This window comes from Uranotaenia lowii, chromosome 3 (assembly GCF_029784155.1).
Source record: "Uranotaenia lowii strain MFRU-FL chromosome 3, ASM2978415v1, whole genome shotgun sequence".
In the NCBI taxonomy this organism is placed as follows: Eukaryota; Metazoa; Arthropoda; class Insecta; order Diptera; family Culicidae; genus Uranotaenia; species Uranotaenia lowii.
In genome coordinates this window covers 282207183-282232761 of record NC_073693.1, presented here as the reverse complement: position 1 = coordinate 282232761, position 25579 = coordinate 282207183, and the positions used below count along the sequence as shown (strand labels likewise).

Genomic DNA, 25579 nt, shown 5'->3' with positions numbered 1-25579 from the left:
AGAACACTGAATTCAATACTCAGAATTGCACACTGGAAATTCAGAAAACAGAACAAATGCTGAATATTGAACTCACATTTTAGAACTATGAAATCAGATCTCACAACCTTAATTTAGAACTCACTTGACTAAGACTAAGCCCACCAAAGGTTGCTAAACCTCGATTCGAGTACATTCAGCAACATATCTATCAATCCATCATCGCACCAACAGTCGCTAACTTGATTCGAGAAATAGCATTCGAGCAGTAGGTTGTTACTGGATGCGTTTATGTAGCAACCCGGTAGCAACACAACCGGTCATCGCTATGAGAAAATAAACAAACAAAAATACCAACCTGGATGGCTACAATGGGTGCGAAAATCAGTAAGTAGATAAAAAGGCAACCAATTAAACCATCTAAAATACCGACCGAAATAGGAACGCCCGGTGGGCTTGGTCTAAGGACTTCAAACTCTTATTTCAAACATTCAGAACACCGATTTTAAAAAAATCAGAATTCAGAAATCGAAGTCCAGAACTCAAAATTAGGAATTTAGCAATCCGAATTCGGCAATTCAGTACTATGAAGATAACTGATTACCGTAACTGTCTTATCGAAAAAAAATATGTTTTCTAGTAAAACATATCAATATTTCCAACTGAAAACGCATAGGGCAAATGAGCGAAGAGTTCAGAACGCAAAATTCAGTACTGTGAATTTAGAATTCCGGGATCTCACTATTCCGAACTTGAAATTTCGAGCTCGGAATTCCGAACTCAGAGCTCAGAATTCGGATCTCAGAACTCAGAGTTTAGAACACAAGACTCAAAATGTGTGTACTCAGAGTTAAGAACTCAAGAATGACGAAGTTCAATATTTAGAATTCAGAACTCAAACAAAAATCAGAATTTTGAACTAACAATTATTCCATTATTCGATACTCAGAACTGAAATCTTAAATCCGCATTTAGTGCTCAGATTACAGAACTCAAAATTTAGTAACTATTCGAGATTCAGAACTCACAATTTTTTAACTCAGAATTTAGAATTTAGAGTTGAAATTTTCAAGTTCAGAATTTCATATGTCAGAACTTAGGATCCAGAAATGATAATTCCCAGCACAGAACGCAATTTCCCAGAACTCGATATTCAAAATTTCTGAACTCCAAATTCAGACTTTAGAATGCCGGAATTCGGAACTTAGAACTCGAATTTATAATACAGAAATCACAAATCACATTTTAGAATCCGTAACCTGTAACTCATAAAAATTCAAAATCCAAAAATCAACGCAACTCAAAATTTTGATCTCGGAATTCAGAACTCAAAATTCCGAACTCCAAGTTCAGAGGTCATAATTTGGAATTCAGAACTCAGAGCTCAGAATTTGGATCTCAGAACTCAGAGTTTAGAACACAAGACTAAAAATGTGTCTACTCAGAATCAAAAACTCAAGCATGCCGAAGTTCAATATTTAAAATTCAGAACTCAAACTAAAATCAGAATTATGAACTCTCAATTATTATTCCATTATTCGATACTCAGAACTGAAATCTAAAATCTAAACATTTAGTGCTCAGATTACAGAACTCAATATTTAGTAACTATTCGAGATTCAGAACTCAAAATTTCTGAACTCATAATTTAGAATTAAGAGTTCAAAATTCAGTTCAAGTTCAGAATTTCAAATGTCCGAATTTTTGATCCAATTCCCAGAACTCAATACTCAAAATTTCTAAGCTTTGAGTTCAGAATACCGGAATTCGGAACTTAGAACTCGAATTTATAATACAGAAATCACAAATCACAATTTAGAATCCGTAACCTGTAACTCATAAAAATTCAAAATCCAAAAATCAACTCAACTCAAAATTTTGATCTCGGAATTCAGAACTCAAAATTCCGAACTCTTAGTTCAGAGGTCATAATTTGGATCTCAGAACTCAGAGTTTAGAACACAAGACTCAAAATGTGTCTACTCAGAATTAAGAACTCAAGCATGCCGAAGTTCAATATTTAGAATTCAGAACTCAAACTAAAATCAGAATTATGAACTCACAATTATTATTCCATTATTCGATACTCAGAACTGCAATCTAAATTCAGCATTTAGTGCTCAGATTACAGAACTCAAAATTTAGTAACTATTCCAGATTCAGAACTCAAAATTTCTGAACTCAGAATTTAGAATTTAGAGTTGAAATCTTAAAGTTCAGAATTTCATATGTCAGTACTTAGTATCTAGAATTGATAATTCCCAGCACAGAACGCAATTCCCAGAACTCAATACTCAAAATTTCTGAACTCAAAATTCAGAACCTAGAGTTCCGAAATTCGGAACGTAGAACTCTAATTAATAAAACAGAACTCACAAATCACAATTTAGAATCCATAACTCAGGAAAATAAATTGTCAGATATTTCCGAACTTAGACATTAGAACTCAGTATTTGTGTATGTGTGTACTCAGAATTTAGAGTTCAGATTGCTGAGTTCAATATTTTGAATTAAGAATTCAAACAAAAGTCAGAATTTAGAACTCACAACTCTTGATACATTTTTCGATACTCAGAACTCAAAAATCTTAACTCAGCATTTAGTGCTTAAATTGCAGAACTCAAAATTCAGTAACTATTCGATATCAGAACTCAGGTTTTGGAACTGCATATCAAAATTCAGGACTCAGAACTCAAAATTTCTGAGATCAGAATTTTAAATTAGAGTAGAAATTTTCAAGTTAAGAATTTCATATGTTGAAACTTGGATATAGAATTTAGGATTCCTAACTCAGAACGCCATACACAGAACTCAATACTCAGAATTTCAGAACTCTGAATTCAGAACTTAGAATTCCGGAATTCGGAACTTAGAACTCGAATTTATAAAACAAAACTCACAAATCACAATTCAGAATCCATAACCTGTAACTCTGAAAAGTTCAAAATCCAGAAATCAAATTTCCGAACTAAGAAATTAGAACTCAGTATTTGTGTATGTATGCACTCAAAATTTAGAGTTCATGAATGCCGAGTCCAATATTTTGAATTAAGAATTCAAACAAAAGTCAGAATTTTAAATTTTAAACTCACAATTCTTGCTCCATTATTCCATTCCACTCAGAAATAAGAAATTTGAACTCAGCATTTAGGGTCAAATTGCAGAACCCAAAATTCAGTAACTATTCAGAATTCAAAACTCAGGTTTTGGAACTGCGAATCAAAATTCATGACTCAGAACTCAAAATTTCTTAACTCAGAATTTAGAATTGAAACCTTCAAGTTCAGAATTTCATATGTCAGAACTTAGGATCCAGAATTGATAATTCCCAGCACAGAACGTAATTCCCAGAACTCAATAAATTTCTGAACTCAAAATTTAGAACTTAGAATGCCGGAACTCGGAACTTAGAACTCGAATTTATAATACAGAATCCGTAACCTGTAATTCAGGAAAATAAATTGCCAGATATTTCCGAACTTAGAAATAAGAACTCAGTATTTGTGTATGTATGTACTCAGAATTTAGAGTTCAGAATGTCGTGTCCAACATTTTGAATTAAGAATTCAAACAAAAGTCAGAATTTAGAACTCACAACTCTTGCTACATAATTCGATACTCAGAACTCAGAAATCTGAACTCAGCATTTAGTGCTCAAATACCAGAACTCAAAATTCAGTAACTATTCAGAATTTAGAACTCAAGTTTTGGAACTGCCTATTTAGGATTCAGAACTCAAAACTCAAAATTTCTGAACTCAGAATTCAGAACTTAGGATTCCGGAATTAGGAACTTAGAACTTGAATTAATATAACGGAACTCACAAATCACAATTCAGAATCCATAACCTATAACTCAAAAAAATTCGAAAATCTAGAAATTTTCGTACCTAGAAATTAGAGCTCAGTATTCAGGATTCACAATTTGATATCCATCATTCTAAACTCAGTTGATTCTGAACTCCAAGAACTTATCATTCCGATTCAGAACTCAGGTTTTGTTTTTAGATTCATTTATTGATAGATGGTGATGATGAGTTACTTTGTATTGTATTAAAATTTCCAGATTTTTTTTCATTATTCCTGAATATATTTTTGAAGTTTCGCTTCAGTTACCAGCACACATAAATACCCTCAAAAGACAACCTGAACAGATTTTTTCCCCTCGTACGACCTCCTGCGCTGCGATCATTTGCCATATTTGCCAAAAATAAGCCAATTTGTCACACGTTGGCCTTACTCGCCGGCAGCCGACTTTATTTACGCACGAAAGTGACAACTTAACATTCTCCCATATGCAAGCAAATCGGTATGTAAACGCACCACAATGTAAACAAATCTTGGAGCAACAACTTGAGGACGCCAAAAAAAAAAATGCGGAGTAAAAACAACAACACTCTGGAATTTTTAAATATAACGGCCTCTAGAGTGCGCCATTGAAAGTGCAAAAAAAATGCCGCGTCGTCGGACAATTTACTGGACTCACAGCAGCCAGCGTATGGAAATGTCACGTTTGGCGTGAAAAATGTGCTTTATAATTTGTTGCAGCACCTTTGGGAACAAAAAATGCTCATTTGCATTCGATGAGCTTTTCTTGAGTTGGGGTCTTGATTTGGTCTTTTTGTTGATTCAATCAAGAAGGACAAATTTTGAACAGTAATTTTATGATTTCTTTTCCTCATTCTTAGAATAATTTTAATTTGTTGCTAACTTTACACGAAAAGAATATTTTTTCTTGCGATAGGGGCTGGAGAAGAAGGAGTGCTTACAGTCTTGATTATTCGACAACACTCAGCAAACAAGATCATTCATCATGCTGGCACCTGGGGCAGGATCGAAGCTCGTTTAATTCGCAGCAGCTACCTCAGAAAGTGGTATGCAAATTTAAAAGTTAGAACACACGTAGTAGTTTTACGCAGTCAATCAAACATCTGAGAGAACATCAAGGGGGGATGGAAGTAGATCCCAGCCAGCCTTTCATTCATGCGTGATCGCAGTTCAGAAAACCACATAAATCTAGCTACACAAACAAGATCCCATAAGGCTCACTTCCAGTTTGCCGGCACAAATCAGAAGCCACAAAGTCACTGTCAAGTATGTTTGGGGAAACCTGCCGACGACGACGACGACGACGACGGTTAACCACATCCTGGGGGGGTGCTCAGACTGCTGAGCTAAGCCAGTGATCCTGTACTGTTAACGTGGCAAAAAATATTCGGCTGCTAATGTGATACTTTTATCACGTTTCTAGATCTCTGTCGAGTCACGTCACGTTCCACCGAAAGTCACGTTTTTCTGCGGAGCAGATCTATTAGGAGTAAAACTGCCCAATTTGAGGTCCCAATTCAGAACTTAGGTTAGATCGTTTTGACCTTTGATTTATACACTCAAATTCTTAGTTTGATATTTGAAAATCCATCTGTATCTTAAAATTTGAATGAAATCCAATGTACATTTGACTGATTGAGGGTTTTTTTCCGCTAGGCATTGAATGATTTTTCTTTTTAAAAAATTAAATCAGGTTGCGAAGTCTTGAACTATAAAATCTGATTTTGCTAACGTGGTGAATATGCATTCGCAAACCGCAATTTTGACTCCCTACTTTCGAACTTAATCCCTGAATTCTGATCTTCTTATTTTTGAAACTGTAGCGTGAATTGTTAATGTACATAGATTTTTTGAATTTAGATGGCAAAACACATTTAGAATTGGAAAAACAGTTTGGAGTACCAAATTCAAACCAGTTTTTTAAGTCCAATTCCAGACTGATTTTTGGAGATTTTGTCCACTTTTTCTCAGTCTTTTCCGAAGTTTTTGATAGTATCTGCAGACTTCACGTGCCCAAATTTTTTTGATCGGTTTCGCTTGAGGACGATTTGGCGGATTCATTTCAGCTTATTTTTGACTTGACTTTTTCTGCTTCTAATATGTCTTCAGACCCAATCTATCCTTGGTACGATGGACAGTGCTGAGAGGAGATCCACGTTTTGGCCAAATCCTAAAGTGAGGCAGTTTTCTTACTGGGTTGCATGACTTTCCGGTCCAAAGTTTTGTCCACCGGACCCAGTTTCCGTGGGATTTTTCTTTGGCCACAAAGCTGCTTTGCTCTCCATACTTCTGAATCCCATTTCAGACCGCTCCAATGCTTTCGTCTTCCATTTTTGCGCTTTTATGGGAAAATGTATATTTAGGCAAGTTGGACCTTTCTGGTCTTAAATAGTACAACCACAAATAAAAAAAAAAAAAGAAATGCATATTTGCATATAGGGGAGAATGAGGAAACTTATACCTTAGTTCTATCTCGAAACTGGAATGTCTTACAAAGCGTCTAGAAAAATGTGCCAAATAAAAAAATCAACAAAGCTGTTATCTAAAAAAAAATTAATTGTTTTTGAGTTAATGCGCTTTGTTTGAAAAATTAAACAAAATACGACTTGATGATATTTTTTATCACTTTAAAATGTTTCACACATATAAAAAAATTGTAAAAAAATATTTATTCCAATATGTCAATAATTTTTTTAAAGAAAAAGTTGTCCAAAATGTATGCTATAGGTTTAATTGAACCCAAGAATCCAAACACCCCCCCCCAAGCCAAGCGAAATGTTCTTCTCTAAACTCAAAATTTTAAATTCTGAATCAAATTTTGATAAACGACAAAAAATATTCAACTGCAATAATCTCTACTCAGAACTAGAGCCAAACAGTTTTTCGAAAAATTCCTCACTTGTTGATAGAAATTGAGTATCGAATATCGAATTTGAATAAGATAAGACTTAGCTTTATCTTCCCAGATTACCCAGAGGTTGCCCGATTTTGTTCGTTTATTAGCAAAATCAAACGAAAATTTGAATTGATTCATTAGAAATATAATTACGTATTTTTCGGCCAAATTTTTTTTTAACAAATTTCATCGAAATTTACATGATCGAGTTTTTAAAAACTTGAACTATGATTTAAAATTGATTGATGTGTTTTGAAATAAAAACAGGTTTTAAGTGCTTTTCTTCATGATTTTTATATTGGTGAAAATAATCCGTATTTGCACGGCCCGTATAAAAACGGAAAATATCTGGTAAGCTTAGGTTAGAAGAATTCCAAATTTTGTGGAACTAAATTTGCTAATGAACATTAAAATTGGATGACTGTGTTCAGATTTCGAAATTTTTATTCAGTTTTTTTTAAATCGAAATACAGCTTGGATCATCATTGGGAAAAGAAACCTGATTCGAATCTTGGTTTAACATTTGAAACCTCAACTAGATGCATTTTCCATATTCGAATCTCACCATTTCGGAATGTAAAAAAAATGAAAAAAAAATGTGAAAAAAAATTAAATTGCAACTGTTACAGCGTTTCAACTTTTAACTCTTTTGCAGAATTGGAACTTAAGAAAGTTTCATAATGATGATCCAGAATTGAAAAATCCGAAAAAGTTTTTTCATTTGCAATTTTTATTCAGATTTACAAATTGAATTCCAAATAATTAAATGAGAAGGAATTCATATTCAAAAGCGAAAATTCAAGATTTCTGGTCGAAGGTTTTGTTACAAATTTCGATTGTTGATTCATAATTAAAAGAAATTATTATCTGGAACTTAGATAAAAAATTAGTAGTCAGATTCGAAATTCAGATTTTGAACTCAGGTTCAAAAAGCAGGATTCTGATCCGGAATTCAAATAAAAAATTTAGATTCAGGTTCAGCTCAAAGTTTATAATCAAGATAAACATATAAGTTTGAAAATTTCATTAAGGATTCAAATTGCAGGAGATCGCAGTTTCACATTTTCAATTCTAGATTCAAAATTTAAATTTAATTTTTTATCAGGGTCAGTTTGCAGAAACCACAAATTTAAAAAATAAATTGAATTTATTTTGAAATATCTTACTATAAAAATGAAGACTTTAATTTTATAAAAATATTCTCAGGAATCTTATCATAAAAAAATAATTTATGAATTTTTATTAGTCAAGAAAATTGTACTTTATCTCCAAGCTAAAATTAGTCTGTAAATATATTTTTATTGGTTTTCATATTGCAAATTAAAGACATACATCTTCTTAGCCGATTGAGGCTTTACAGGCTGAATAAATTTTTCAAAATTGCTTAGTTATTCAAAAATAAAATTCCTAAATTTTAATCGAGTTAACAAGAGTAGAAAATGAATTTGATTTAAATCGCAAACATAATCTCTTACAATTATTTATTAATATTTTGTGGTTGAAAGGAATAAGGTAATAACCTTATTATTGCTTATTTAAGTAGATACAAAAAGTTCTTCTCTAAAATGAAACGTCATTATTTATTATTTGAATCTTTATGAAAAATTGCATTTCTAGGCCTTAATTTCGAAAGTTAGGATTTAAAATAAATATCTACTCAATAGTAAAATAACTCAGCGCTGAATAATTATATAGAACCTACACATTTTTGTTATACACTTTTAAGTACGACTTATTCAAGCAAAACTGATATGAGAAAAATTGGTCACCAAACCCCCATGAGCATGTTCTTCCTACGGCGCTGATATGGAGGTTTCCGAAAGCCAAAATTTCACTGCTCCCACTCTCTAATATTGATCCTATTTTCAAGTTAACAAACTATGCAAAATTTCATTTTTATTGGACCACTCTAAGGCGACCCTCAATCGCCTAAAAGTTGAAAATTTTTTGAAAAAAGTTTAATATTCATTAATAAATCATAATTAATTATGGCAACAGTTTAATAATCTTAAAACTTAATAACGGTGAAGAATTTAAGCTTATGAACAACTTTTCAGAAGACAACAAGTAGTTTTGGACTAAGCGAAAAAAGTTGTAGACCGTTTTGTTTATATTTTTCCATACCTTTTCTTGGGGATACATGCAAAATCAAAAATTAACTAAAAGCATCTGAAAGTTTTTTTTCCATTTTTTTTTTACTTCGAAAACTTTCTCCTGAACTTAGAACATAAAAAATTGAACATTCAGAAATGTTTTAAAGTGTTTCAAAGAATATTAAATTTTTTTTTGTGAAAATTCTAACTTAGTTCTCGGAAACTTTGACTAAAAACACTGCACACATTTTAACGATTTATACAAGATGGAGTCATGGTCATTAAAAGAAAGAAACTTCTTTGAAATGCCTCATTTTAAACGATTGATAGTTGTAAAATAGTTGAGGTGATTGGTTTTGCTTTGTTGCGTTTTTTTCTGAATTGGGTTTTTTTTTTGAGTAATCAAATCCGAAAAGAAATATGTTTATAAAAAGAAATTTTTTGAAGTTACAAATGGTGCAAAATCGTTGCTTGTTAAGATAGAAAAAATCCTGTTGATGTTTTCCTTTTTAATGATCCGTTCATCATTACTAATTGTAGCCTTCTTATCATAATTTGGTCTATCATTCCTACTGTGTTTGTGGTTGAAACATTGTCATCCAATAACAGTTTCAACAGAGTCAGGACCCAAATATTCGATGTAGTATTAATGCTGCTCCAAGATGACCCAGTCCAAATGAGTTTCTGATTTCAGAAGCCGCCTTGTCAGTTTTGCTGGTTTCCAATTTATTTATGGTGGTTCCAGCTATCACGTGTTGTGGATACTAAATTATGACCAACACTGTCATATAGTTAAAAATCATTACGTTTAATATGCAACTAAACAGTTATTATTAATATCTGGCAGCACAGTAGAACTGTAGTTTTTAATTTAAAAATGTTGACGAGTACCATAAAAAATATCTAAGATACCAAACCATTGAGAAAAGTGGTAAAACAGTTCCTAGCATTATGATTTTGCTGTAAACTTTCCATTGAATTTATATGAATAATTGAAAGCTTACTTGAAACCCTGTAACTTTGTTAAATGATTTCAAATGTTCTACAAAGTTGTTCCTCACGATAAAATCTTAACATCACAAAGTTTGCGTTGATCAGTAGTGTTGCCAGATTTAATAACGATTTTTCTGATAATTTTCACTTTTTTCATATAAAATTTCCACTTTTTCCACACAAACTTGAAGGTCTTTGAGGGTCGCTTTAGAGTTAACTGAATAAGCTTAAACTTTGTCAGTATGATTTGATCATTGATTGGATTCAGGTTTTGGGGTGGGAGCTGGGTTTCAAGAACGTTTTAAAATAAGGGACACTCTCATGTGCATTCTATCTTTAGATTTAGATTAATTTTCCAAGACTAGGGGCGGCCTGAATAAAGGATCAAGTCTCATTTTACTTTCAAAACATCACAATTTTCTCTGTCCCACGAAAATGCTCTTAGTTTATCTGTGTATTTATGGACCCATGTATCATTTTAACTTTGGTAGTATATAAACTTGAAATAGAACGCTGTAAAAAAAACGAAAAAGACGGCAGGTTGCTATTTTTTTTCTAAAAAGATATTATAAAAATAAGAAAATGGAATCAAGTACCCCCATTCTCCCCTACTTATCAACAGCATTGGTGCTTAGTAAAAAAATCGGTATGAAACGAAGCCAAATTATGTAACTTTCATAATTTTCGATGTAAAAGAATGATGCTATGGGCTATAATTAAAGTTTAAAAATTCTTCTATCTGATAGATTCAAGTGAAGATCGTGAATAACGTTATTGCATAAAATTCATGCATGTTTGATGTCACCAAGGTTTTGTGAGGTGTCTTTTTTAAGAAAGAGTATTTTATGGAATTTTTTTGACAATAATTAGGACTTCAAATAGCAATTTTTAAGTTTTATGGAATAGTATTGGAATTTCGTTCCACAACTGTGTAAAGAGTTTGAAATAAATTGTGCTCTGGAGGCCTTCCTTCATAACTATTTAGTTGAACAACAACCTTTGCAGAGAGAAACATTTTGAGTTTAAGTTTCTGATTGAGAAAAAACGAACCAATGACAGCAAATGCTTCATAATCAAAATCTTGCTTTTAAACTTGATTTGCACATATCAAAATTAATACTGAAACTGAAACCTGAAACTGAAAAATTACTGATGACGTCATGTATTTAAGGAACAGATTTGATTAATTAAGAGATGCTTAATGTAACAGGCTTTTGTTTATGAGCTCTACGTTCAAAGATTCAAGAAAACGAAAAAAACGAAAAAATAATTGTAACAATATGTAGATATTTTTGACAACACTGTAAATGTTTTCCCAAATTAATGGTTTCAATCAAAGTTCCATTTTTGTACCATATGTTCAATAAAGGTGCCTAAATACAGTGTGCAGAACCAACGTTTTTTACGTTAAAAAATATAAATTGGCCCCTCAAATTATGCAGAATGTTATTCAAAACATAATTAAAACATAATTGCTCACATCTGCATGTGCTCCCTTAACGATGAGGAATGATTCTAGGCTTCAAAGAGACCTTTAAAACCAATAACCTTGCCATGCCAAGTCATGCGCACTTGGCAGAATATAATCTGAACTGAATGAAACCTATGGAGTCAGGCAACGCAAAGTTCATTCTCGGAAGAGCTCTCTTGCAGCAATGCTCTTACAACAGGGACTGCCAGTCGGCTTGGCTTGACAGACGGTTGGTTAACAATTCTTGTTATTATTGTGAGTAAGTTATTTTTATTTGTCGTTGTCGCTTATTGACGGCGCCACTGCCTGCTCTCGGCCAGTGACCCATCCCGAGAGCCACAGATCTGGCAAGGACGTTCCAAGCTGGGGTTCCTTTTTGTGCAAAAACAAGTCTCCAGATGGCAGGGGCAGAAGTCCACTTTCTGTTTTCGATGGCATAAAAAAAGGATTGCTTGACCAGTGCATCGATTCAACGAAACGTCCTTGCATCGACACGAGATTTAACAGGTTTTGAGAAATTGGCATCCGTTTTCGATAGCAATGCAGCCAGTTGAGGATGGAGGGGGATTTTGATGCAATTCCACAGAACCGAACCAGGTCTTGGCCCGGTTTGCTTGTTTTGGTTCTGTTTCCTTCGTGTTTCCCCAATTGCAATCCCAGAGCCGAGCTCCTTCAACCAATCACACTTGAGCTGCAGCACACCAATCGATGCCCCAATGATTTTTAGGGTGAGAACTGAACTCTGGGGTGCAACTAATATAGCATAACCCCAATATGCCCCTAAAAGGAAGATGCAAGTTCACCCTGCCTGCTGCCAAGATGTGTATGTATGTATCTCCGGAGAGTTAAAACATTCCAAAACCGGTACTTATATGGGTAATAACTAATAAATCTCCTCAGAGCCGGCTTCCCGCAGCCTCCGTCATCAACAGTCAACCTTCCTGAGCCGTGGCCGTGGTCAAAACCTCACAGCCAGCGAGCAGCCTGTCATTCAAAGCTCGGATTCTGTCACTGTGCCCCTTCCGATTACACAAAAAAAAAACAATCTTGCACACGAACTTTATAAGCGCATTCATATGGCGAGGAGCCGTATGAATTTATAATCTAGACGAATGGCGCGGTCATCTGGTTGAATTGACGACGACGACGACGACTATTGGGTGCCATATTGATTCGACCTGGCGACGCGACGGTTGCCAAGATTGGGCACTACTGGGGAGGCTGATTCATCAATTTTGTAGTCTCTGAATTTGGGAAGTATAAAAATTTGTAACTGTAGCAGGTGGAAGTTCTGTATACATCAATGATCTGCTAAGTCATATTTTTGAAGCTTTTTCACAAGAAGCTCGGTCTACAAATTTTCTTAAAAACCGTTCAAGTTCTTGTATGCTTGTAAATAGGTCGGCTCAATCATACTGATGAAGCTTTTTCTCTCGAGAAATTAGATCTACAGATGTTCGAAAGAACTTATCAAGTTTTTGTGTGCTGTCCAAACAACTAGAATAGCATCTCTCCGGTAATATCCAGAATCCAGATTTCGATAGAAAATCAAAGATTCCCCAATTTTTTCGTAAGTTCGTCGCTTTAAAATTGACTTTCATTGAAGTCTTCTTCCTTATATTCACCAAAGAACAAAAGACTTCAATGCGCTGTTCCACGAAAGCGGGGAACCTTGTTATCATACAGGTTGGTTGCATAACCGGGAATAAATTGGGAATTAAAAATCGCATGGAACGGAAATTTCGAATATAAACAGTTTAGGGAGAGTGGGCCAAAACTTGGCATGGTCCTTAATTTGGCATACCCAAAAATGTTACGGTAATTTACATGTCAACAATGGGGTAGCCCTAATTTTCAAACTTTCTTGATACCTAGCTCCCATTCCCCAATCTGGATCCAAATAGATCTAAAAACAATACTGGCAAAGTTTAAGCTCATTCGGATAACTCCTAAGCGACCCTCAAAGACCTCTAAATTTGTATAGAAAAAGTGAAAAATTTGTTTGGAAATATGTGAAAATTTTCTAAAAAAATCATTATTAAATCTGGCAACACTGAAGAACATAAGGGTGGCACTTACTTTCCAATTTTCTTGAAACTTAGCGTCTACCCCCAATCTGGATCCAATCAATTATAAAACAATCCTGGCAAAGTTATAGCTCCTCAAAGACCTTCAAATTTGTATGGAAAAAGTGAAAATTTTGTATGGAACATTGAAAATTTAAAAAATATCATAATTAAATCTGGCAACACTGCAGAACATTAGATGGCACTTATTTTCAAACTTTCTTGAAACTTAGCTCCCACACCCAATCAGGATCCAATCAATGATGAAACAATACTGAAAAATTTATAGCTCATTCGGATTACTCTGAGGCGACTCTCAAAGACCTTCGAATTTGAATGGAAAAAGTGAAAATTTTGTATGGAAAAAATGAAAATTTTCAAAAAAAATATCATAATTAAATCTGGCAACACTGCAGAACAACACAAACTTTGTGACGTTAAGATTTTAACATAAGGAACAACTTTGTGCGACATTTCAAATCATTTTGTCGCATGTGAAAAAGGTTACAAGGATTTCAAGTGAGCTTTTACTTTTTCATATATCTTCATATATAAGCAATGGGAAGGTAACAGCAAAATCGTAATGCAAAGTAGGGGAGAGTGGGGTATCGTGGGCCATGGGGAAACGTGGGCCACTTTTAATATCTCAGATGTGTGTTGAGATAAAAATCTCAAACCAACTGTCATCGTCGTCGCTTTGCGTGAGCATATATTCATATATGTTGTTGACTGAAATACGCATCATATGCTTGTTTTTTTTTATCAAGCTATAAAAACTTAGAAAAATTGACTTACCTAATTAAAAAAACACCCGCTAATTTCATCTATGGGGAGCCTAAAGTGCATAACAAAAATATGCTCATACGCTTATGATCTTAGTTTTGTCATGATCTTTCACGTGGAAAAGGAATTTTTGATGAAACATCAATAAGTCACACAAACGCAACCAATTTGCAAATCATAGCTAGTGGGGAATCGTGGGCCACACATCTTAAATCACCTATATTATACACATTCACATTCCTATATTATACATATACACATTCAGAACTTAAAATACGTTTTACCTATCTGTAAAGTTCTCTTATGCCAAATGAAGAGTTATAAAAAATATGTTGTCCATCATATAAGAAATTTTGCCAAAACGTTCGCGAGCCAGGTTTTGGAATTTATGCGATCATACACAGATCTGATTTTTATTTCATCATCTGAAAAAATTTTTAAATAACGAAATTAATTAGGAAATCACAGTTTTGGGTCAACTCATAAACTTTGCATGTTATTAGGTTAGTTTGGATTTGGTGGCCCACGATTCCCCACCATTTTTCAAAATCCAAAAAATATTGCTTTTTTTCAAACAGTCAGAATTTGGGAAAAATGACTTATTAAAAATTTTCAAAAAATACCTTATGATACCTTGAAAATGTAGAAAACCATACCATTTTTTATTTTCATTTTATCTTTCATAATAAAGAAGTTATGGAACAACGAAAAAAAGTGGCCCATGATTCCCCACTCTCCCATACTATTTCACCAATTTTTTCAATGGTTTGGTATCTTCGATATATGTTTTTTTAAATTTTCTAGTATTCGTCAACATTTTTAATTTAAAAACTACAGTTCTGCAGTGCTGCGAGATATTGAATATTGCTGTTTATTTACAAAATTTACAAAATTATAACAATATTACAGTGTTGGTCATAACTTGATACCCACAACACGTGGCAATTCAAAACACTATAAATAAATTGAAAAATAGCTGACTGGACAAGGTGGCTTCTGAAATAAGAAACTCATTAGGCTTTACTCAATAAACAATAAATGATTATAATATATAAAATCATATAACAAAAAACAATAAAGCTGCTCTTGGAGCAGCTTTAATATTTTATCGAATATTTCGATACTGACTCTCTTGAAACTGTTATTGGATGATAATGTTCCAACCACAAACACAGTTGGAATGAAAGGACGAATTATGATTAGAAAGCTACAAACTAGTAATGATGAACGGAAAATCAATTAAAGTGATTTTTTTTATCTTAACAACAGGATCAACAGTATTTTTTAACCTTTACAAGCAACGATTTTACATCATTTGACACGTTACAAAATTTTTTTTTATGTATTTGAATCAAGGGTCTCGAAAAAAAATTCTATGTTTTTGTGAAAAATATTCTGACTTTCTGTTTTTTCACCCAAAAATCTTTGATGGTTTTCTGTGATGCTATTCCCATTAATTGCATTGAATAATCATGACAAATTGGATGTTTTTTACATTTAGATTCAGAAAAATCAATAATATTAAAAAAAATATAATATTTCTCCAATATTATCCAAATATTCTTCCAATTCTTCCAATTTGAAATCAAAAATGTATATAGACATTAAAAATTTTAATTTTGAAACAACGTAATAAAATTTAAAAAATCTGTGAATTCTATGGTTATTTAGAAAATTCTGTATTCTGTGACACAGATTCTGTGATGAAAACTTGCTCAAAATTCGGTGAAAATATAGATTTTTCTGTGATTTTTGAAACTTAAAATTTTGAAAAAAAAAACAACATACAATACGTTTAGTAAAAAATAGACATAAATACACAGAAAAAACAGTCCGCAGATTGTGGTAGAAATAAAAAAAAAAGCAAAGGAGCAAATCCAATCAGCTGAACTATTTAACAATTAAACTATCAATCGTTTAAAAGCTAGGCATTTTAAAGAGGTTCATTTATTCTGATGACTATGGGTCTATCTTGTATAAATCATTAAAATGCTGCAGTGAGCCTTTATTAGGCCTTAGTCAATTCATTGACTATATAATTTTTTTTCGGAATTTTCAAGTTAAAATTCTTACTAAAATCACTGTGATATTTTTTAGAACACTTCAAACATTTCTGAATGTTTCATTTTCAAGATTCTTAGTTCAGGAAAAAGTTGTTCGAAGTAAAAAAAATATAATTTTAACTTAGAAAACAAACTTGCAGATACTTTTGTTTGATTTTTCTTTTCTCAAACAACCCCATAGGAAAGTTATTGGAAAATATAAACAAAAAAGTCTACAACGTTTTTCGCCTAGTCCAAAACTACTTGTTGTCTTTTTAACAATTTGTTCTTAAGCTTAAAATCTACACTTCGATTATGTTTGACGATTTTTATAGTGTTGTCAGAATCAATTATAATTTTTTCAATTAGAATTTTAAAAAAAAATTAACTTCGAGGCGCTTGAGGTCGTCTTAAAATGGTCCAATCAAAATGAAATATTGCACAGTTTGTTATCTTAATAAAAAGAGTGGGGTGGGAGCAGTGAAATGTTGACTTTTAAAAACTTCCATATAACTAAGGGCCACCCTAGTCAACATGTAGACCTAAACCCGAACGATTTAATATCATTTTCAAATTTCCCAAACCCTAAGGTCTGAAAAGCTTCATTTTGGTTAAAAATTCATCTATGGTTTGACGCAGAATTTTAAAGTAACGTTTACAAGAGTGAATTTTGACTTTTAGGTTTGTATGGGAAATTCAACATTTAATTCTGAAAACGAACATGATTTTTCTAATAACTCTGGAACCAACCAAGACTAAGCTGGCCAGATTGCGCTGATTTTGCGGAGATTTTTTCACTTGAATTGCAAAATTGAACAAAAATTTAAATTGATTTTTTAGAGTTATGTATCATGCGTCCAAAAAATTGTTTAACCAATTTTGTCAAAATAAACAGAAACAAATTTTTGGAAACTTGAAATATGATTTTAAATCGGCTGATTTGTTTCGATAAAAAAAATCAATTTTCAAGTGTTTGTCTTTTTATTTTAATGGAATACCCGAATTTTGTCAGCCCGGATACTTGCGGAAAGATTTCTTGTAAGATCCCAGTTTATTGTTCTTGATTTTCAGTTTGGATCTTGCATTTTAAACATTAATGAGATAGATTTTTCATATTCAAAACTAATTTCGGAATATGAAAAGAAAAGTTTAAACCATTTTTGAGATATGGACTAGAAAATTTTTATCCTCAATTTGTATGCAGAATTGAAACATAAGAAAGTTTAATGAGTCCAGAATTGAAAGATCTGAAACAATTTCATTATTCAAAATTTTCGTTCAAATTTACAAGTTCAATTACGAGTAAATATTAAAAAAAAAATGTTAAAACCCATAAATTCTGAATCAAGTAAGAGTTTTCTGGTTGGAAGTACTGATCAAATTTCACTTTTTGAAATAACAATTATAGAATAAGATCTGGATTCATTTCAAAGATTTTTTTCTTAAATAATTTTCCATAAATAATCTTTTTAAACTATATTCACAGGGGTAAATTTAGGAAATATAAAATTATCATTGACAATTTTTATTGATAAAAGAACTTGTAAGTTTAATCATCAGGTGAAATTCAGCTGGAAATTTTATTTAACATTTGCAGAGCCAAGGCCGGATTAAAGGGGGGAGGGGGGGCAATTGGAGGAACAAAATTTAAAAGCTTCTCTTAAAACAGTTAACAAAACCATATCCCAAGTTCAAAGTTTATGAATCTGAAACTAGGAAGGGGGCCTCCTTTAATAAAATAATCCAGAATTTATAGTTCAGCGTACAGTTATGTATACACAAAAAAATTTCTCCAAGGACCCACTTGATGATGTAACATTAGACCACTGTAAGCTTTGTATGGAAATATCACATTTTTTAATTTTTACGCTTCCCATGGCTGTTTTCACTGCGGGAATAGCTATAACAATTTTGGAAGAGATTCGTTGTGTCCTGAATAACAGATTCAAAAACTACGTTTCGATACAACTGAAACCCTGTCTGGCGCCTTCAAATGTATACCAAATAAGGAATGTTTTTTTCCTGCCGCCCGCTTTGATTCGAAATCATTTGTCTCTGATGAAGATGAGGATTCCATCCATTGAGCACGAAATATCGGCTCCATCTTCACTTGTCACAACCTCAAGCTACTCATATACATATGCGCCACCAGTGAATGGAATGGACAGGATCTTGGCTGCTCGTGACAAAGTTGCCATAAATTCGTCCGCGAGGTGTTGACGGCGTGCCAGCAGCAGCGTCGTTTGACCTTTTTCCGTATCCATACTGATGGTTGGTGATGATGACGCTGATGACTAATCTGGGTCGATCACCGCCAAGCTTTTGTCATTCTTCATTCGTGATTACGGCGAGGACGTTACGCCATTTGTCAACATATTGTCAACAAAACAAAATTGGCAAATTTGAAGAAATTGTGCAACGCAAATTTGGAGTTTCCTCGGTTTTGGGATTCAAAAAAATTGAGGGACAAATGAGCCGAAAGTCACCTGTGCCTGGCTTGGCGCTAGCTTGCTTGAGTGCCTTCGAAGGCTCCTGGCGAGGTTCCATATAAGGCATAGCCGGATAAGCCTGCTCGATTGAGCGCAGATGGCCATGATCTTGATTAATTCAATTTGCGACAACCTGGCGACAGCAGCGAACCCGGGTTGCTGCGAGATGCAAAATTCCATCAAATCGTAAGCCCATGTTCACACTCTAGCTACACCATTATTATTGTTGTGCTCTCGTAGTGGCTGATGGATGGCTTCTTCTGGTTTTGGCATTCCGAGAATGTTTCGGGCCGAATTCCAATATGGCGCGTTCGGAAACACGTTTGATTCGGTCGAATGTCAAATTAGGAAACAATGCATTATAGGTCTAGGAAGGGGGGCTTCTCAATCAACAATAGGCTCAAGGTGGGTGAGTTGTGTTGTTGTGGGCTTTCGTCAATTGGTACAGGTTTCATAATTTGGATAATTGATGAAATTAGTAGTTTGCATTTCGGACTCGGTGCGAACTTCTTCCGTATCTGGTTCTAGGCAGTTGGGCCAGTTTACCAATATGGAATACATATTTGGATGAAGGAAGTTCGCTCGAGAAAATATGACCCTATGCATATGAACATTCTTCTGAAAAAATTGCACATATTTCAAGTTTCCTAACAATGGAGTAAAACATACTTACGTCATACTAGTTTCGGAACATCACGTAATGTTTTGCATTTCTAAATAACTTAACACGTTCGTGGCCACGCTCATTTTGGTTGTTTTACTAGCCAGGTCCAAAAAATTCTGGGAGCGAGAAGGCAAATAGAGAGAACTCCATGATTTGAAACGTGTGGCTAAACTGAGCGGTCAACTTGAGTGAGAGAACGTCACACGTTTTTGATGTGACGGGGCCTCCCAGGAAATACACCCGTCACCCGAATATGGGTCCCATGGTAACGAACGTGTTAAAACACCAGAGCAGATAAATTAAATAGATTCCTCGCTTTCATGAGACGACGCGTTGAAGTCTTTTGTTATTCAGTAGAAGGAAAGGATAAAGACTTCAATCGAAGTAAATTTTTAAGGCGACGAAATCGTGAATCCTTAACTTGCATTTCCAGAACTCTTCCAGCATCCAATACAGGAGCTATTTGAAATTTGGGCAGTTTCGAGAAAAATCCAGGAAATTCCCAGTGGGAGGCCCAAAAACAGCTAAAAATCGTTCAACAAGTCCTAGAGGATCTAACAGTGAGCTAAAATTTGAATAAAAGTAAAAATGATTAATTCCATGAAGTTAACGATCGCCAGAGGTTTTATCAAGCAATCCGAAAATTTCGATTGGGGTAGTGATAAAAAAAGTTATTTTTTTCTAACTGGTTCGTCTAACTGACTAATAAACAGGCCTGACTTAATTTCTACAAGGCAGAATAGCTGCCCACCGCTTAAATTATCAAAATACGGTGGTCAAATCGTGCGCAAAATCTTTTGACCGCTCGTGGGGTAATAGCCGGAAACTTTTGGTTCACAAGTCTCGCCTGTGTTATCCAAATATAAACGAGGAGAAAAATAGAAAAAAAAAATGATGTGTAGTACTTGAGAAGGCTGATGATTGATTTTTCAAACCATTTTCATACTTAACACATTAAGGACCGCAAAGAAATCTAAGCCCGAAAACTAAAAAATTTGGCATTCTCTCTCTCAGAAAGCACTGAGCCAAATCCTGCAAATTTAGTGCCTTTAAGTTATCGGAAGTGTTGTTTATAGTTTTGTAGAATGAAGTTTATATATAAAATGTATTACATTTGAGTTATGCTTCTCAGTAAAGCGCACACGCGTCAAGCAAAAAAAACGAGATATCTCGTAATTAGTCCGCAATGTGCTAAGGTAAGGTTGCCAAATTTTTTCCAGCACGTGTCCGGGCCAAAAAAATCCGGGCAATTTTATAGAAAAACCTGGCAAAATCCAGGCATTTGATTTCAAAATTGATGACCTAAAATCCGGGCAAATTTTGTCAATATTCAGTAATAACTCAACAAAAATCAAGAAAAAAAAAATTGAAAAAAAATTTTTCATCAAAATTCTTTGACAGATTTTAAATCGTATTTAAGGCTTCCAAAAAACCTACCATGATCATTTTTTTTAAACTTGCTTTCGTTTTAGAGGCATTAATAAAAAAAAAATTACAACACATTTTTTCGTTTGATTTGTCAAATAAAGTGAATAAATCCGGGCAAATTTGGGCATTTTTCAATGAAATCAGGGCAACTGGGCCGGGCCGGATTACTTTTGTATTTATTAAATATCCGGGCAAACCTGGATAAAACCGGGCAACCTGGCAACCTTAAGCTAAGGCCATCACAAAAACTTGAAAAAAATATTAAATTTATTCAAACATAAACAGAAACAACGTTTCTAACTGTTGCTTTTGCCGGTAAATTTTTAATTATTTAAATGAATTTTTTTTCTGAATAATCGGTAACTCAATAAATATGAAGTAGACTTATTTACAAATTTAAAGTCAATATTTCCGAAGCACCAGAATATCAAAGAATTAAAATTTCGAATAAAAAAAGAATTCGGACAAAAGAATTAGTGCACAGAAACAGTATACATAAATAGAACATATAAATTCGAATTCTAAAATAAAATTTAGATCAAATCATCAATTATCCATGATTTATTATTGTTTAGCAAAATGATAAAATTGTTAATTTTTAATTATCTCCTTTTTTCCCCCGAAAACCCCCGTTTTTTGCAGCTTGCAGTCCTGTTTTAGCAAATAACGAAAAACATATTTCCAGTCGAATTTTCTATTACAATTTTACAATTGATTTTACGATTGATTTTTACAATTGGTTTGATAATTCCGCGGTCATAAATTGAATGTGATATGCAAATTCTCGATAAGGGGAAAAAATTAAAAATCTTTTATAACTTCAGAGAATTTTTTCAGAACACAATTAATTGATGATTGATTTTCATTTTGATGAAAAGAAGAAAATGTTTGATTTAATTTCAAGTAATCTAAGTCAGATTTTTTTGTTCTCTCCTGGTTATCAAAATAACAGGCATAGAATGCCCATTCTTTAAGTTCACAATACCAACTTTATTATATTTATAATTCAAAATGTTCAATTCATCATTAAAGACTTATATTAATTGATCACAAAAAATAATTGACAAAATTAAAAAGAAGAAACTTCAAGTCTTGTTGTAAATATTGAAAGTACAAAGCAAATACATATTTTGTTGTTGCCTTTAATTGAAAAATTGGGTCGTAGAAAGGATAAAAAGAACATAAATGTTTGTTTTTATTGAAAATTAAGAAGATTTTGTTTTTGAAAACAAAAATTTAGAATTGAAGAACAAAGACGTACTAAATAAAAAAAAATGAAAAATGCTTTAAAACTTAGTTAATTTTTTTCAAACATAAATATAAAATATACAGATTTAAAAAATTTGAGAAAAAAAAACATTTTTTTTTAAATTTTAATATCAAATTTTGTCGATATTTAGGAGAACAGCATTTTTTACTGCCTATATTATAATTACTGATTTTGATGAATTAGGTGTCCTGAACTTGAATATTTTGTCAAATATTGTCTATCACCTCTAGTTTTGTTTATACAGCGTTAATATTTAAGTGTAAAAATGAATCAAATTTGAGTGAAATCAACCATTAGAAACGGTTGAAACAAGAAAACCTACATAAAAAACCAAAAACTGATTCGGAATTCGTTTTTTTTTCCTTTTAATCTAAGAATCATTTTTAAGCTGAGATATTCTTATATCAGGGATACAATGATTTTAAAAAGTAAAACGCTACAAGTTTAAGAAATTTGAAAAGATATCAATGATAGTTTTTTGAAATTACTAAAAAAAAGTATAAATAAACAGAGGTTAAATTCATTGAGCAGTTTTTTTTTTCAGGATGACCAAACGATTTTACTTTTGCGTTAAAAATCACCAAAAATTCAATTGGGTTTTAAACTTTTTTAAAAATTCGTCAAAATTCCCATGTTTTAAAGAATGGTGAAAAGTAAACAAACAGAAAACTTCTATATTTTTTTCGCAGCAGGTTTAAACCCTTAAACCTAACTGCTAACTGAAAGTGTATATCATAATCGAGATTCGATCTCAAAACCGTTGGCTTTTGAAGACTTGAACGCTATCCAAATTGATTGGTATTGGTGTGAATTTCTATCTGTGCGCGTGTTCACGAATTTATCTGTTTTTCTTTCAATATAAACAATTCAATCAAGAAACAGATCTCTTACGTCTTACGGCTTCATATAACTTTTTTCGTGACTTGATTTGTCGCTTTAGACCGAAACATCTTGAAATTTCCTATGGAATTGACATATCTAGCATTCTTCCTAGGATTTCTATTGATTGTAGACTACATAGGCAATTGCGGTTTAATTTTTGAAACCTCACAAAAATAAAGCTATATCCGGTCAAATTTGAGAAAAATGTAGACATTGTTTGACAAAATATCAGAGAAGAATGAAAATCACTCCAAATTGTATTTTAATCTTAAAATTTTTCTTTTAATGTATGTTTTGTTAAATATAACTCTGAAATAATCGTTTGAACAACCAAACATCTTAATTGATCATAACTTAATTTCAGAATTTTCACTCAATTTTGCAAATTATGTGAATCAATCCGGGTAAAATTCGAGGAGTTTTCCAGGCAATCAAGCCGGACGAACTAGTTCCAAATTTTTCATTGAATATCCGCGCAAGTCCGGGAAGGGGATTGTATAAAAGAGCTTACCTTTTTTGTGGTTTACCGTAAATAGACAGAAGAAGTTTTTAAAGAACGAACACGGAAATTGACATGACATTTTCGGTGTCATAATAACCGAAAATGTCATGTCAATTTTCTTGTAATGTTTAAAATCAAACGAAAATTTTAGGGTAGTTTTAAACATATATTTACTTCAAAAATCAAAAGTAAAGTTAATCGATGGAGTCTTGAGTGTAAAAACGCATTTTCGCTTGATGCTCTCCATCAAAATCTTTACAGTGTCATCCAGTACCAGTTTCTCAGTTTTTTTTCCATTTTCTTGACATGTCTTTCTCGTCTTTTACTGTCTTCTTGCTCTTCCGAAGTTCCCGCTTCATTATAGCCGAGTACTGCTCCACCGAGTGCAGCTCCGGACAGTTTGGCGGTTTCCTATCCTTTGGAACAATTTATTTTTTATTTACATAGTATACCGTCTCACGACATAACTTGACGAACATTATTCCTAAAATTCACTCGGTCCATGGCAACCGTTCTCCAATTTCTTGGGCACCCCACGTTCACCTTTGGAACAAAATGGACAGAATTGGCCTCATACCACTCCAGAACAATTTTAGAATAGTGACATGATGTTAAATTTGGCCAAAATAGCGGAGCTCCGTCGTGCAGCTGCAAGAACGGAAAAAGGCGCTTCTCAGATTTGTAGATCTCGCTATTTACTGTGCCCTTTGTAACGAAAGGCTCACTCCTCAGTCCGCAAGAGCAGATGGCCTGCCAAACAAGACATTTGAAGGCTAACTTCGACATTTTCTTCTTCTTAAATTTGTCGTCCACATCGAATTTGCTCTTGCCGGTGAAAGACTCCAAGTCCGGAATTTTCTTAAAATCGACTATTATACACGTCTCGTCGTCCATCACACAGCAGCCATATTTTGACAGCATCTTCTCGTAGAGCTTCCGTGCCCGGGTTTTAGCCGTCGATTTTTTCGGCTCAATGATGTTTTGGAAGTTCTGTACCTTGTATGTATGTAGTCCAGCTCTCTTCTTTACATTCGGGACGCAGCTCTGCGACATGCCGATCTTTTTAGCCAAATCACGGCTTGAGACGTTGGGATTTGCTTTAATCATCCGCTTCACCTTTCCCTCCGTTTTTTTTTTCGTTCTCCGGTCCCGGTTTTCTTCCAGCTCCTTTGCCGTTGCGGCTCCTGGAACCGCTTCAACACTCTGGAGACGATTGAATGGTGAATGTTCAACATTTTTCCCAACTGCCGGTGCGACAGGTCAGGAAATTCCAGGTGTTTGGAAAGAATTTGTTCTCTCGACTTGCGTTGGTTCACCTCCATTTTCGTAGAATCGAAAAACACGACTTCGAGTTTGACAGCATGTACACAATACACGTCAATGAGAAAGTGTGCAAGATTTGGTTGATTTTTACCCAATTCACCTTTTCCTCTAATCATCGTCTTTAATTCTGGTAATTCTTAAATAGGCAGTTTTTTTCAAGTTTATTTTAAGAATTAAACTTCAATAATGGTGTTCATAGCTGAGTTGTGATTTAGGATTTTAAAGGGACCTAAGTTTGCCCGTTAAAATTGTCTGATTGCAGTACAGCTTGAAAATGCAATCTAAAGTTGACATCATTCGGCATATTTTGGGAACGATAAACGCGGAACACCGAAATCTGACAATTTTAGATATTCTGACTATCTCGAACTGAAAATAAAGTATTTTTTGTTTTGGCTTCTGCAACTCTCAGATTTAAGCTTATTAAGGGTCCCAGAAAAACCCTGCCCTTGAAAAAGGTTTCCGACGATCAAACTTTCAATACAGTGTTAGATTGACACAGTTTTGTTCGGGTGAGAGTAAAATTACGATTTTTTATCGTAAAACACGAGACACCTTATCTCGTAAACTGGCTTAAAATTGCAATGTGCCGGAAACTTTCTCCGTTAACATCTGAGTGAAGTATTTTATCTTCTGGTACGTATAATTTTTATCTCTGAGGAATGTTTCATATTTACCCAGACTAAGCCTAGCTACTTTCTTCAAAGTCTCATCCAGATAAAATGTTTCGCTGGAATTCCTCATCGCACATTCTTTCATGATCATGGACGCATTTTTGCATATGGTTTTTTTTTGTTTGAAGAGAGAACAAATCCGAACTCACAAATCATACTAATGATCCACAATCACAATCCGAGATTCACGCGTCTCA

The 25579-nt window shown here is 33.5% G+C and overlaps 1 protein-coding gene across 12 annotated transcripts in view; it reads left to right on the top strand.

Moving 5' to 3' along the window:
* Nucleotides 1–25579, top strand: part of LOC129755607 (tropomyosin-2) — a 146335-nt gene that overhangs the window by 5175 nt on the left and 115581 nt on the right. The window lies entirely within an intron of this gene.